Source organism: Carassius carassius, chromosome 43 (genome assembly GCF_963082965.1).
Source record: "Carassius carassius chromosome 43, fCarCar2.1, whole genome shotgun sequence".
Lineage (NCBI taxonomy): Eukaryota > Metazoa > Chordata > Actinopteri > Cypriniformes > Cyprinidae > Carassius > Carassius carassius.
In genome coordinates, this window is record NC_081797.1 from 865,619 (window position 1) to 882,487 (window position 16,869).

The 16,869-nt window shown below is 39.9% G+C and overlaps 1 long non-coding RNA gene across 1 annotated transcript; it reads right to left on the reverse strand.

Moving 5' to 3' along the window:
• Positions 1 to 10,733: 10,733 nt before the first annotated feature.
• Positions 10,734 to 12,490, reverse strand: LOC132124726 (uncharacterized). The gene is made up of 4 exons (XR_009426799.1): positions 12,405 to 12,490; positions 12,151 to 12,191; positions 11,951 to 11,999; positions 10,734 to 10,803 (listed from the first exon to the last, which is right to left on the reverse strand). It is a non-coding gene; the product is annotated as an uncharacterized LOC132124726 (long non-coding RNA).
• Positions 12,491 to 16,869: the final 4,379 nt, after the last annotated feature.

The window sequence follows — 16,869 nt, forward strand, 5'->3', positions numbered from 1 at the left end:
TGCATGGAGCCCTTAAGTTCTGGAGCACCTGAGTTCCACAGAAGAGGGGTGGCGTAACGCTGTACTCCCTTGACATTGACTCGCTGAGTTTGAGACTCAAGCAACTGCATGGCCTCTTTGTCTTGCCTAGACCGGACAACCAGTTTCTCGTTGCGAAAGGGCAGCACATCCAGTTGCCATAACCGCTCCACATTTCTGTAAAGAAGATCATCTGGGTGGTCGGTGGAAACGAAGAAACACTGCTGCACTGGTCCTCGGCCGGTAGTACTCATTTCCGCCCCTTGAAGTGCCCAGCCGAGAGCTGTACAAACTGCCACGGGTCCCCCTTTGGTGCCTTGACGAATAGGCTCTTTAGCAGTGATAAGATGAACTTGGTCTGAACCTATGAGCACCAGCGGACGTACCTTGTGAAATGGCTGTAGTGGAACTCCTCTTAGATGTGCATACCGTCTCTGAAGAGTCTGAACTGGGTATGACTGTTCCACCAGATCAATGCCAGAAGCTGTGAATGCTCCAAACACTTGATAGCGTTTCTCTGGTTTACCTCGTTGAGAGATATCGAAGGTGACTTTTGAGCCATTGAGGTGAGTGGTGTCCGGTCGGACTGTACGAAGTGCTAGAGTCTCAGGTTCACCTTCAAGCTGGAGCTGTTGGACAGCAGTAGGTAGGATCATGGTGCGCTGAGCTCCGTCATCTAATATTGCATAAGTCTCTATTGTCTTTGATTTGTGGTGCAGCAGCACAGGCACCACTTTCAGAAGGACTCTGCCAGATGCAATGGATGGCAAGAGGTAGATGCGGCTCTCCAAGGAAGCTGATGATGTATCAGTTGCACGACTTCGGGCAACGCCATGAAGCACTTGAAGGTGAATACCACCACAGTCACTGCAGGGTTTCTTCAGATTACAGGTCTCATGCGCATGGGAACGGGCACATTTCCAGCAGCGCTTCCCCTCTGAAATCCACTTACAAAGATCAGACACTGACTGTTCTTTAATACTACTGCATCGAGTGATGTAGTGGTCTTTACTGCCACAGAAAAGGCAGTTGACTTTGAGGGGGGTCTTCTTCCAAGACACCTTAGGACTGGGGAATGCTTTATCCTCAGTGGGTGCTGCACCATGATACAAGGCTGTACTTTGGCTTTTTTGTTTAGCAGCACTCTTCTCCTTTGAACCACTGTGATCTCTTTCATACTGATAGCGTTGCACTAACCTACTAGACAATCTCTGTTGCTGAGCTTTGATGTCGAGCCACCCTGTGAAGTCTTGTAGGTTGTACGGGTTAATACTGGGGGAGTTGAGCTTCCCTTGTAGCTGGAGAAACTCTATGAAACCATCTCGCAAGTACTTCGGCAGCTTACTAAGCAAACGATCCACATGCGAGCAGCAGTTCAACTCCATCCCTCTGGGTCCCTCCAAAGATAACAGCATGCTCACTAAGAGGTGGACACGGAGAGCGAAACTCTGAAAACTGCGTGCATCGTTTGGTTTTACCTCTGGTGCTGTGAGGATTGCTGCTATTTCGCTCTGCGCCAGCTGATGGGGTTGGCCATATTGTAACTGAAGAGCTTGCATAGCTGCAGAGTACGGGTAGGGATGATGGCGGCAGGACTGGCCAATCATTTGTGCCTCAGGCAATTTAAGGTGTTCCAGCAAGATGTGATACTTGTATTTTTCATCTAGCTCTGCATGAGGTTCCAGAAGATTGTCCAAAGCTAACTTCAGGTTAGCGAATTCCCTTTCATTGTCATTCACAAAATCAGGAATCTTTGGCTGGGGGACAGCATGCAAAGGGCGGTGAGGCACCAAGTATTCTGGTCGCTTCAGTGGCTGGCTCAATGGCTTTAGAGAAGTGTCTGCGAGAGCAGGAATGTTCATGGCAGGAACTGAAGCACTGTGCAGGGTTTGAGGCACTGATGCTACTGGAGGCATTGTAGTATAGTGAGGAACTGAAAAACTGGGTGCAGATGGAGCCGCGACAGGTTGTCGAGGAGAAGGTGCCACTGTTGTATAGATGTAAGGCACACTGGGATGCTGGTAGGTTGGCGTGGGAGCTACTAACTGTGGCTGCACCCGAGGCTGAAAGGCAGTTCCAGCATCATCATATGGGCAAAACTGTGTATTAAGCAGTAGTGGCACAGTATCTGCTCTTGTGCCATACTGATGTTGGCGCACGGCGGCAGGTAACGTACCAGACGAAATTGGTGAGTACAAGGGGAGTGAAGTGGCTGGCTTTATTGGTACGAAACCAGAGTTAAAGTGCTCTGCCTCTGCAGTAGGTGTGCTTACATTTATTCGTGTGGCACTCACATGTCCTTGTCCTTTGGTATGTAACTCAATGTCAGGTGACTGTGATGAATAGGAAGAATGACTTGATGAAGGGGTCGGATGAGGTGAGTTTTCTGGAGGTGATCTCATCGGTGGTGTGGCAGGCTTTACACTTTGCACCTCTTCATCCCCTTCTTCCTTCAGGAATGATGTGATATGTTTCATCAGATCCTGACGCCGACGCTGTCGTTTTTCGTACTGCTTGAGTTTGCTCTGAAGTGCAGCCATATCAGCAGCTTCATCTCTTTCCTTCTCGGAGATAGACTTCATTAATTCCCTCAGTGAACTCATGCTTAATAAGTCTGTGGAGCTTGTGGCTGGAGATTGCAAACCCAAATATAAACATATCTGTAAAGTGCACTGATGCATGAAATATAAATCGAGAAATATATTAGTATGAGTCTGTAATAAACTGCATAATAAATTGACAAACACCAAAATGTGGATTATAGAAATTGGACTGTCTCAGTAATACAGGCAGTAATAAATGACAACCAGTGAAAGATATTATCCACGGAGAAATTCACTTCAAAGTAATAACTAGTAGGCTAAACATGAACAATACGAGCCGCGCTGCTAGCGGGATAATCCGCTCGTTAAGCAGTATCAAATTACACTCAGACAGATCGCTAAACATCAACCACACCACAAACATGGTCTAAATTAGCGCAGTTGGGATACAGTATGACAATCTGTTATTCACAACATACAGAAAGGAGAACTTACTTTGTCATAAACTTTCTCTTGCACATAAACACTGCACATGAATGCGTGCACGCGATATGATCGCTCAACTGGAGTAGCTTAGTGAATAGCCAATTACGCTGAGTCCGTATGTGCTGAGAACGCTGCACTACGTTATTTGCTTACAAGGCAACTTAAAATATCACACACGCAACCAACTTAATATTTAAAGCGACAGAATTCACAACAGGTTCAAATTTAATTCAATAGTATGCATCCTGATTTACATGTGATAGTAAAAGATGGCTGTAAATATTGTTCTTTGAACAAATAACAAGACACACCCATTTCAATAACTTTTGTTGTGCTACAGGTATGTGAATGAAACCAACAGCTAAATGTTCTTTTATGAACACATAATAAGACACACCCCTTTGATTTGAGATTTATTATTTATACATTTCACAAATGAAGCATTTAGATGGAATTTTTCTCTTCGTTTTGCACTTTGCAGATAGTCCCTTTCCTGCACTTTCACATTATAAAGTCTATCAGTTATAATTCCTTAAGGCAGATTAAAAGCATTAAAACACAATGTGTGTTCTCTTCTACATTTGAAAACAATTACAACATAGGAAGTTTCTTGTCATTGTGCTAAATCGATAAATAATTATTGAAGATCTCTGAGACTGAATCTCTGACAAAATGTCAAACGTCGAACCAACTTTATATCGGTGGTTTAGACCCAGGCAGGAAGGAAGTCGACCGCAAGTTGAAGTCGGACGCGTGCCGCCATCTTGTAGCAGAACTTCACTTGCGTTAGCATCCCATTGACTCCCATTCATTTTGGCGTCACTTTGACAGCGAATAACTTTACATCTGAGGCGTTTAAAGACTCCATTTGTCCATTATTTATTTCTAAAGATACACGACAATGTATAAAGGGCTCCATTACCTTCTATGTTACATTATGACCCCGTAGAAACAGTTTTTGTAAAAATAGGCTAACGATTGCGTCATAACCACTCGACTCTCTGTCGCATTACCGTACAGACAGGAGGAGAAGCTCGCAGGCAATTAACTTAATATGGCGTACTGGCGTTACATTTTAAAATACTATACAAAATAATTAATCAGAATACTTACTCCTTCTCACTCGCGCCACAGAACTCCCCGCTCAAGCTCGCCGTCTCTGCAAGATTAAGGATGGCAGTTTGCACGCACAGCTACTAGAAGATTTACATCTGTCAGACAGGTTGCTGACGTCATCAAGCTTCGTTTGAGTCTGCGCGTCAGAAACGGAAGTGCTAAAAAACGCTAAAAATGGGCTTCACTTGACTCAATTGAGCTTCAATGGGGTCGCGGTGTCCATTTCTTTTACTGTCTATGGTTTAGACCCTCCAGCTCAGAGAAATGTAAGGCAAGTCAACCATGAACAGAGGCTCCGAGCTAACGTAATAACAGCGGCCCGGATCAAGTTACACAAGCACTAAACGTATATGATGGCCAGTTAACAGGTAAACATTTTTACCTTTGTGACGATGACACCCTGGCAACAGCACAAGCGCAGGTCTCGTTTCCAGCTGGTATTAACACCATTACGCGAATCACAAAAAGTCCTGTTCAGTGACAACAGTTTAACAAACTCACGGTTGCGGGATTTCGTTTCAAGTTTACCTTGCCAAACCATTCAGACTTCGCTTGTACCATGACGCTGATCAATTTTCTCAGTTGAATAAGGCTTTGAACCCGTGCCATGTTGTTCTTGCAGCGTGACATCAGCACCTAACAGCCAATTGAATGCCTTGAAACAGACGAAACCCAATTAAAATCTCGCGAGACACTAAGCGCCATTCAACTATCACCTGAAGATTAGATTGACACCAAGCACGCCATTATTGTTATTGTTGCATAAGATTTCTATTTTAAATAAGTGCTGTTGTTTTTAACTTTTTATCAAAGAATCCTGAAAAAGTATCACTGGTTTCAAAAGAAAATAAATAAATACATAAAATACATATACTAAGCTGCAAAACTGTTTCCAAAACTGATAATAAATCATCATATTAGAAGGATTTCTGAAGGATCATGTGACACTGAAAACTGAAGTAATGATGCTGAAAAACCAGCTTTGCATCTCAGAAAAATAAAATTATATCATAAAGTATATTAAAATAAGATAATTCCAATAATATTTAAAAATATTACCTTTTCTGTATCTTAGATCAAATAAATACAACCTTAGATCAGAACAGAATTCTTCTGTGATCACATGATTCTTTGGAAATCATTTTAATACGCTGATTTGATGCACACAATTGTGAAAACATTTACATTGAATATATATGTACAGTGAAAATTTACTTTCTTAAAATAAACAGCCTTACGTAATACCATTTCTTTCAAACACATGAAAATCTAACCAGTACCAAACTTTTGTCTGTGTAAATGTATAATTTTATGTGAACAGATCTCTTAGGTGCCGTTTTACTGCATATCGGTCGACCACTAATTACCTGTTTTTCATTTTTCCGAATCTTTACACATCATTTATATACACTGTAAAACATGATCTCATATAGCTTTAATAAACAAAAATGAAGCCGTACCTGCATTTCTTGTTTTCAGCATCTTTTCAGAATGAAGGCCAGCTGTACTTCTGACATAAACTCAGAACCTGAAATTGCTGGAAAAAGGATTCCCAAGTAGGTCCTCGCAAAAAGACAAAAGAAATGATTTAACAAATGAAAATGGCATCATTTGCCTTCATGTGTCATCTATTTAATACTACGAGGCCGTTGAATGCTAGAATCTGATTGGCTGATTGGTTTTTGTTAGTCCTGTAATTTGTTATTACAGTTTACTATGCAAAGTGATGTGGAACAGTAATGTGGTCAAGAGAGCTGCCTGGAAGTACGTTCACCGTGCGTTTCACAGAAAATAATTGCACACCTCAGAATGTCCCTCAGCCAATCAGATTCAAGCATTCAACACCCCAGTAGTATAAACTGTTTTAAGAGAGGCATATAAGGGAGCGTTCACCCAAAAATGTCTCACCCTCATGTCATTCCAAACCAACAAGACCTTCGTTCATCTTTGGAACACAAATTAAGATATAATTGATAAAATACCCCATAGACATCAATGCCACTACCATCTCAGGAAGGGGTTAAAGTCATTGTTTAAACAGTGCTCTTTTTTCTTTTTGTCAAAATGCCGGCTCCTGCATCAGCAGCTCTCATGAATGCATGTCAGAGACTGACACAGAAAAAACAATAACTGTTGAAAAAGTATTATCCTCACTTCATAATTAAGGTTGAACCACTATAGTCCTCATGTATTTTCTGGGCCTTGAGGTAGTAGTTGCAAAGCTGTCTATGCTCTCGGATTTGATCAAAAATATCTTAACTTGTGTTCTGAAGATGAACAAAGGTCTTACAGGTTTGGAACGACACGAGGGGGAGTAATTAAAGACATAATTCTCATTTTTTGGGTGAACTAACCCTTTAAGGAGAAATACAGCAGAAACGTTATTGAGCACATTTCTATGAGTATTTGCTACATCACACAAAGAGGCAATGAATGTGTGCAGTTGTTCTTTTTATCTTTGTTTTCCTAGAAAGAAAACAAGTACAGATCATATATACTCGTCAGAGGACGAGGCAGCAGAACAAGCACCCATTAAAAAAAGAAAAGCTGCAAACAAAGCAAGTGTTGCACCTGCAGCAAAACCTCCAGCCATTCCAAAACTTAACAAAGGTACATGGAAAATAATAATAAAAAGAAACAACATTAATAAAATGAATGCTATAAATAAAAGAGAGTAGGGTGGGGGGGCCAACATGAAGATTTAACAACCAAATAACAATGGAATTAGAAAGATGGCAGCATTATTTTATTTTTTACATAAAAGATTGATAAGCTATATTAGTAAAATCTGTTGACTTCAACAATCTTGTGACATTCAATATTTTGGTTTAAGAAAAAAAATTATTGAAAATATCAAATTTGATTCAGGAAAGTGTTGTGAATTTTGGATGATCTGACACAAAATGAGGCGGTATGAAGTAAGATTAAAGGTGTATAACAGACAGAACACACAAAGTTACATTTCTATTTTCAGCTCCTAATGTGCAACCTCAGGTTTGACAGAGCAGAGCAGTAAACGCTCTCAGCAACTGTAAGTCTAAACTTTATATTTTATCTTCATTTCATTTTTATATCCAAATCTACAATGTTTAATAAGCATACAGCTGCACTGCTTGCTCCTATTTTGTGTGAACCCATTTTTAAAGGTGATTTTTAGCGTATGGAAGGCCACTAATGATCCCCCAATTATCAACAGCATTTGTCAATCAGCAACAAAGAGACACGGAAGACCAACAACAGACCTGGTGTGAGAGTCTCCCCAGCTTCCAAGGGAAAGAATTAGCTGTATTTGGCTAGCTGGAAAGATAAATGTAGAATCAACATTTGATGCAATTTAACGGGAAAATTAAATCATAAAAAACTGTGAATTACTCATGTCATTGTAAACCCAAAAACTTTAAATCTTCATTTGTGATTTGAAAATATTCAATGAACTCAGGGATTTCTGTTCCTACATTTCCATAGTCCATACAGAGATTGTAGAAGTAACGGATACAATATGAGTGGCTTAATTCATAATTGATTCATAATCGCTTTATACAATTAACACATTTTTTTTGATTCAACTTACCTACTCCCCGTTTCTCAGCTCCACTGCGCATGTCTCAGCCGGACCATGACGGAGACGGCTGGTGTGTTGCTCACCCTAACACACAAGGTAAAAGCATAATCAGGGATAAAGGAAATCTGAAACACATCTCACAGCATTTAAATAAATCTAAAAAAAAGGAAACAACATTGTGTTCAATCCATAGAGCACACGTTTGCTGTCCTGAGACCCTCAGGGACCACCAAGGAAGAGCCAGAGTAAGTTCATTACACAAATACACTCAAGTCATTATTTTAATTCGACACCCTTCACAGATCCTTCTATTATTTAAAAGAAAAGGAGTGGCTCATTTTTTTTTTTTTTTTTTACCATTTTGGGCACTCTATATACATACTGCAGACACAAAAGTGTTCCACAAAAGTAAATGTAAATGTGAATTTTGTGGCATTAACGTGGCACGACAGATCACAGTTCAAACTGCAATAGCAATGTATCAATGTACATTAAAATAACTTTAAAGTAGATACATAGATACACACATGGATAGATACATAGATCAAGTATCTAAACAACGCCGCGAGTGGGGCTTGAGGAAGTGACGTCAGTTGCGTCTGCACAGTGAGACACAGGAAACAGAAATACTGCAAAATAATAATAATAACGCGACTAAATGAGAGGAATTTCGTTTCGTCTCATTTTCGTCACATGATAAAGGTTCATTGACGACGATATTTAGTCATAATTTTCATTGACAAAAGCAACACTAATGCCAACCCAGCATAGACCCAGGAAAAACCCTGGACTTCAAACATCATGACCACCAACCCCACGCCCCTCAGATTGTTTTATACTGATCTGCATGATTTCACATGGCTCATGATTTTAGACCCCAAAAAAATAAAACGTAATTCTGGCTACTGAGTGTGTTGCAGGCCTTAGTTTGTTATTTGCTAAATGTAAGAAGCAAATCTCCCCCTCTCCATCTTTCTCAGCTTCAGTGGGCATCTCTCAGGCAGAGCATCATGGAGACGGCTGGAGTGCTCATCCACCTCACACACAAGCTAAAACAACATTAAATAGAAATAAGGAGATGAAAATGAGAAAAACTTCATTTACAGCATTTAAAACCAGATAATATAAGATGCATGATCTGTTTAATCCATAGAGCACACCTTTTCTGTGCTGAGACCCTCAGGGGCCACCAAGGAAGAACAGTGAGTAAGTTAAGAAGGGGAAAAACACAATGTCTGATAACATGAACAATGTCCAGGAATACAGACATGATGGACTGCTACATTCACTAGCGGTGTAACGGTACGCAAAAATCACGCTTCGGTACGTACCTCGGTTTTAAAGTCACGGTTCGGTTCATTTTCGGTACAGTAAGGGAAAGAAATGCAAACATTAAACTGCAGGTTGTTTATTACTATAAACTTTTTTAAATAATATTTAATAATATATATATATATATAAAATAAAAAAAGAATAGCAAATAAAATCTTTCTTCGTTCTTTATGTACCGGCTTTTTGACAGCTTCGGCTGAGGTTGCCCTTGTGTTAATGCCAAAGGCCGTGTAATAACTTCTGTATGAGCTGGCAATAAAATTTGAAAAAAGTGTGTCTAATGTGATTTGATTTCGGGTGCGGGTCGGGTGTCGGTTCTATTTTAAGCGGGTCGGGTCGGGTGCGGATTTTAATTAGTGCTGCTGTCGGAAAACGGGTCGGATGCGGTTTTAAGCACTGCGGGTACGGGCGGGTGCAGATTTACAAAATCGGACCCGTGCAGCTCTCTGGCTAAGATTTCGTTATTGCGTTATTGATGCCTTTTGAAAACCTCAGGCCGGTGACACACTGGCATATTGCACCTGTCAAACATAGTCTATTTTGATGTCAATACTGTTGACGGTGTCCTTTATCAGTAGGCTTTATATTTATGCTCAACATGAAGTATAGATATTGTTGTCGTGAAGACAAGATCCTGGTCTGTCGGCGGTCTCCCTCTTTGTCACCTACAGTAGCAGTCAGGCACCATTCTGGTGTGTAAAGACACGGAAAACGCGAAGCAGCCGTCACGCAACTGACACGCAGCAGAACCGCCACGCTCACGCCACGCAGCAGTGTGTCACCGGCCTTAGAATCAGCTGCAGTGCGGGATTTACGCTGAACGCGGAGACAAAATATTGCATTCGGTCATTCGGTACACATGTGCACCGTACCGAACGCCCTGTACCGAAACGGTCCGGTACGAATACACGTACCGTTACACCCCTAACATTCACTGGAAGTTGTTTGTTCTGAAAGTACAACAATCTGCACGTTTTTGTAGAATTGAACTAAATCAAACTGCACACAATTTCAAATCATATTAAATATTATGATTTAATGTTATATAAAAATGTAAGGTATAATAGGAGATGACAGCATTATTGTCCATTTTAATAATGTTCCAAAAATAATTTAAAATGAAGTTACACCAAAAAAAAAAAAGAAAAAGAAAAAAAGAAAAAAACTATTTGGTACATACCATCAGTTTAGACGTTTTATCGATATTCGATGGTATCGTGGCAATTCGTTTGGTGCCTAAAAAGTATCGAACTCGATACACAGCACTATTTATAACTTTGACAATAATTGTAAACCATGATAAACTAAGTCATTGGAGTATTGGAGATTTAATTACGTTATATGGTATAGGAAATCTTTTTTATTTTTATTTTTTTATTTAGGTTAGTTAAATTAATTTCCGGGCTACCAAAATCTGAAGAGTACCTGTACGTAGGGCTACCAGGGATTTTTTTATTTTGTGAGCCCTGATTCCCCTTGTGAAATTCACATCAGAGTCCTCATGCTGTCAACAGAATACCAATATAGATTTTTGGTCAATGTCAATGTAAAAATAATTGAACTAAACTCTTATTACAGTTATTATAAGAGGCAAAGATGTTTTATGATTTTCTGAAATTTGGTTTTAATTTTACGGTGTATTTATTTGTTTTGGTACCAAGCAAATCTCCCCCTCTCCATGTTTCTCAGCTCCAGTGGGCATCTCTCAGGCAGAGCATCATGGAGACGGCTGGAGTGCTCATCCACCTCACACACAAGCTAAAACAACATTAAATAGAAATAAGGAGGAGAAAACACTAATTCACAGCCCTTGGCACAATCTAAACCTGAATAACATAATATTTTGTGTTCAATCCACAGAGCACACCTTTTCTGTCCTGAGACATGTTTGATGTTGAAACCATCATCGAGGGCTGTTGCGATAACCGCAATATTGTAATACCGCGCTATTGACAAGCAAACCGCAGAGGAGAGATAGCAACCGCAGCGTTCAGTGTTTTTCCTTTTTTTTTATGAGGCTGTGGCCTTCTTGTTTTTTCAATTTGTCACTGTGCATTCAATGTTAAATAAATTAATGATACAATATGGTTACGACTGTAATTTTCTCGCGAGCCGTTGTAGCTTTATGGTGCACCATTTGTTTTGAATAGGCCGGCTGAAACGATGGGAGGCGCTCGATCTCATCCCAAAACCTAATGTCACGTCGCCAGTTTCGGAACATTTCGGCTTTCAAACCAATGAAAAGGGCGAGTCAGCGAATTTAGATGAGCCGCTATGCAAAATTTGCTGCAAAAAGGTTCCTGTGACGCAGCAATACATCTAATTTGAGCTCATCGGGACATTCTAAAACGCTTAACGTGAAAAACGCTTAACGTGGTTTAATGTACTAATACAGTGATATTAACAGACCAAACTCACTCGTCAGTGCCCATACCCAAGAGAGCGTGAGCAGATAACGAGGTCACACACGCTTTCTGCATGAGGAGTGACTCCACGCGAATCCTCTGTCCTGGTGGGCCAGTGGGGGCACGATAATCAGTCTAGATTTCCGCTGCTGTCCAAAGTCGCGCGCAAATACGTGTAATACATGTTAGAACTCTATGATTTCTTTAAAAAAAATTCTTGTTGCTGTTTGGCATTTAACAATAAACAAAAATGTTTTAAATCGCGTCTCAGTTGTCAGTTAAAAAAGCAACAATATATATGCTACATACCTCAATGATAGAGCTTTGTATGCAGCAAAATCAGGATAAATTAGCTATGTTAAAAAAACAAACAAATGGCGGTAATACCGCGTATGGCGCTATTGATCCACCCATAATAACCGCAGGGGAAATTTCTTAACCGCGACAGCCCTACCATCATCATTAGCTTACTTTATGTTTTTACTTACCAACTCCCCCTTTGAGCTCCAGTAAGGCTCTTTAGCAAACCAGAAAACACTGAAATGCATATAAGGGTCAGGATAATTTTTTTTTTGGAAAATGGTAAACATTTTACCCTAAATAATGTGATATTCTTTTGATAACCTCAAGGCAGATGCATGTAACACTACATCTAACATTTAAAACCTTACAGTAAATTTATACTTACAGGTGCTTCTGGTGAGAGACAGGAAAATCCAGTCTTGAGTACTGTAACAAATCAATGTACACGTACGTTATTTATCAATTTAAATAAGTTGCGAAATGCATAATTTAATTCATCAAAGCTACATAAAAATGTAATTATCTTCTGTATTGCAGCTGTAGAAAGGGCAATTCTGGAAACACTAGAGAAAATGGACATGAGGATCCACCATCTGACTTCACTGGTCCAGTCTCTAGTGGGGAACAGGCGTATTGTACCCCAAATGCAGATGGCTGAAGAGGAAGAGGGTGGTGTCTTTCCTCTAGCATCTACTGCAGACCTAGATAGGCTGGAACAAAGACTGGCAGACAGAGGGTTTATAAAGAGAATGGTAAGATCACTGAAACGGTCAAACCTACAACTACTAACAAAATGTAAACAAACTGTTTGTGTGCTAACGTGTGTGTGCATGTTTACACACACTACCAGTCAGAAGCATGGAATGACTAAGTTGAAATGTTGCTGAAAGAAGTCTCTAATGCACACTGCATTTACTTGCTAATGTATAAAATTATTAATGAAAAATAATGAGCTGTTATTTTTTTATATACTCATTAATCCAGCCTCCAGTGTCACATGACCCTTCAAACATCATTAGAATATGCTTATCAGTTAATAGCAATTATTAATGGCAGTTGGTAATTAATAATGGTTCTTATCTTATCAGTGTTAATTATCATCAAAAACAGTTTTTGCTACTCATTATATTTTTTGAAAACCATAATTATTTTTTAAAGAATCTTTAAAAATTAGAAATACAACTTATTTGCAGTGGTTAAAATCATATGTTGGCGTATCATAGTAGATGCATTTGAAAGTTTTATTATAATCCTACTCTGTGCGGTTATCACCAGTCTATTAAATCATATGTCACTAGTTAAAATTGCTTATTTCTCTGGATTTAAACATTCTTTGGAACATTTGGGATAATGTAAGTACACAACACTGTTCGAACAGTGCACTATGGTTTGCACAAAAAATTGAAACCGTACAACCATTTTCACCTTTGATAATAATAATAAATGTTTCTTGAGCAACAAATCAGCATATAGATTTGATCATATCCTGCTGAGAAAAAGCTCAGCTTTGCATCACAAAAATAAGTTATATTTTAAAATAGTTAAATATAGTTCATATAAATAGTTTCATGATATTAAATTATACTGCATTCTCAAATAAATAAATGCATCTTTGGTGAACATAAGAGGCTTCTTTCACAAAAAAAATACAAATACAAATTCTTAATGGTTCCAATCTTTTAACTAGATGTGTATAGAATACAGGTCAATTTAATGCTAAAATATTAGTTCAGAATGTAGCTGTTGAAGGTGAGCAGATTATCCATCAGTGGCGGCCGAGCATGAAGAAAACAGTATGGAGGATTTGCTCCAAGGTGTTCTCCACTGACGTCACCGGCAGCTGAGCTGGTGCGGGAGGGGGACAAGAGAGGGATCCGAAAATCACACATCGGAGCACTCCTAATAGGGAAGTTCAATAATGTTACACAAATACAAACAATAGAAGTAATGGCGGAGCTGTCAGAACAACTCAAAATAATGTATAACCGCTTTCAAATTGGTTAAACATAATCTGACGTGGTATCAGCCATTATCAAAAATATTTAGAAAAAAATAACTTGTGAAAAACTTAAATTAGACTTAAAACATCAGTTAAGCCCTTTAGAAATCCATTTGCCCGACCAATACGAACGCGAAACAACTTGTAAAAAAACAACTTGGTATACTCGCTGATTAACAAACAGGTGATAGTCATCATACACAACGTAATTTGGAAGTTATTATAAAACCGATCGCTGGCACAACACGATTAGTTTTAAAATATACACGCACCTTAAGCAAATCTTCTCTTGCAACTAATCTAGACGTGTATTCTTGACAGCACGGCACATGGTTCGCGAATCATTTGAGTCAGTTCGGGAGTTCAAAGCGGGATCGCGAATCATTTGAATCAGTTCGGGAGTTCAAAGCAGGATCGCAAATCATTTGAATCAGTTCGGGAGTTCAAAGCGGTTTCGCGAATCATTTGAGTCATTTCGGCAGTTCGTAGCGGGTTCGCGAATCATTTGAGTCATTTCGGCAGTTCGTAGCGGGTTCGCGAATCATTTGAGACAGTTCGGGAATTAAAAGCGTTTTCGCGAATCATTTCGGCAGTTCGTAGCGGAATCGCGAATCATTTGAGTCATTTCGGCAGTTCGTAGCGGGTTCGCGAATCGTTTGAGTAATTTCGGCAGTTCGTAGCGGGTTCGCGAATCATTTGAGTCAGTTTGGAGTTCAAAACGGGTTCGCGAATCATTTGAGTCATTTCGAGAGTTCAAAGCAGGTTCGCGAATCATTTGAGTCAGTTTGGAGTTCAAAGCGGTTTCGCGAATCATTTGAATAATTTCGGCAGTTCGTAGCGGGTTCGCGAATCATTTGAGTCATTTCGAGAGTTCAAAGCGGGTCCGCGAAACATTTACAGGTATCGCGGCTTCCGGTTAGGACCCGTGTCGGCGTCCACTTGCGCGCAATGACGGATCCGAAACGAAGGGGGATTAAAACCTTACCTCCGCGGTTTTGAAACACATATCCGCCACGGACTCATAAAAACACTGTCTCATCTGGCTGTTTCTCTCATTTTCAAAATCCCTTCTGTTCTTGATGTAGGATAATATAGGATAAACTAAATTGTAAGATAAACTATTGTAGCCGGTGAGGTGGCAATTAGTAGAGGGCGTGGCCAGGTAGGTAGAGGGTTTTTAAGCGGGCACCTCTAGGGAGGCCTAGAGAGGAGGTCCAATCTATTGTGTGGAATTGTGTTGTTTGGTAGCCTTCCCTGGTGTGGTGGTGTACAGACGTGGTGTGGTTGAGAAGATGCCAAATAGTGTGGATTTGTAGGCCGCTGGTCACGCCCGTTTCCATCTTGGAAGTTAGTCCAGGATAAGTGGGGGTGTTGCAGGTTTAGTTGATCGCTGTTCTTCTTGAGTTTGTTTTGTTTTGATTTTCCCATCTAGCCAGTACCGATAGGTGTGCGCTATATGCCCCCAGCGCTATGTGTATAGATGTTGTGAATCGTACTGGCTAGTGGGGTGTGTCCTTTTTTTATTTTTTTTCTTGTTTGAACCTCACTTCCCAGCCTCGTGTTGCCAGCCAACTCTTGTACTCTTTGTACTATATTGATGCTTTGAATCACACCAACCATTTGCATGAGACTTAAGTTTGCAGTGGAGTGGATTTCTTGGTGTTGGTCTGAGTATGTTTTATATTTATCTAATATGATTTTGGGGTTGGTGTCATTTACTTTGTAACTTTACTTGGAAATTGTGGTGTGTGCTAAAGTTGGGATTGTATAGGGGTCCATAAGAGGTTAGCTGGCTAGTTACATCGTTTATGGGGGGGGGGGGGGGGGGGGGGGGGGGGGATGAGTTTTTGCTCTACAATGTAGTTTCTTTTTTTGATTATATATATATATTTTTATTGATTTATTTGCCAATAAATTTGTTGAATTTTTTGGGAAAAAAAAAAAAAAAAAGACACACCCCACTAGCCAGTACAATTCACAACATCTATACACATAGCGCTGGGGGCATATAGCGCACACCTATCGGTACTGGCTAGATGGGAAAATCAAAACAAAAACTCAAGAAGAACAGCGATCAACTAAACATAATACAAAAACATTAACAATACAAATTAATACACAAAAATAACCGCAAAACGCATTTCTTTAATCTTGTTCGAAAACAAAACCAAGACACTTACAAACACTATAAAAAACCTCAAGTTACCTGCAACACCCCCACTAATCCTGGACTAACTTCCAAGATGGAAACGTGCGTGACCAGCGGCCTACAAATCCACACTATTTGGCATCTGCATTAAAACAATTCCCGAATTAAATAAGTCTTCATAAATATGAAACTAGTTTTGTACAAAAACAATCAATATTTGCTTGGCCTACCTTCTCAACCACACCACGTCTGTACACCACCACACCAGGGAAGGCTACCAAACAACACAATTCCACACAATAGATTGGACCTCCTCTCTAGGCCTCCCTAGAGGTGCCCGCTTAAAAACCCTCTACCTACCTGGCCACGCCCTCTACTAATTGCCACCTCACCGGCTACACTATCATTATGTCTAGCCTAGGCTACTACAGCAATATAAACCTAAGCTTAAATCTGCATTGCCTTGCATTTTTAACCGAAGAATATTGTAAATAAGCCTAACAGAAAAGTTCCAATGCAAGACAAATTTACTGTACAAAAATAATCACTACTCAATGGAAATATAAAATTGACATTTGCATTTATGGAGTTATAGGTTATAGCCTATTCAGTTTTTGTTAAGTAGCCTATGTTGGCTCGGCTAATCTACATTCATTTTATGGTCAAAACCTAATTTAATGCTTTATACTGTAGGCCTAGGTACATACAAATATTTGATCTATTAGACCACAACTTCAATGAAATGTTGCACTGCACAGCATCAGAAAATGAATAACGTGCGAATGACAAGAGGTTCAATAAAAAGATGGTTTATTGTTTACACATTTCTTTTCCTCTGTTTGTGTGGATGGAGGCGGGACACGTCTCCTCGTTGCCCGATCTGCTGCCAGGTTGAACCACCGGATTGATGCTTGGTGACCTCTGCATCCGTGGCTGACCGGGTCACAGTGTTTTTC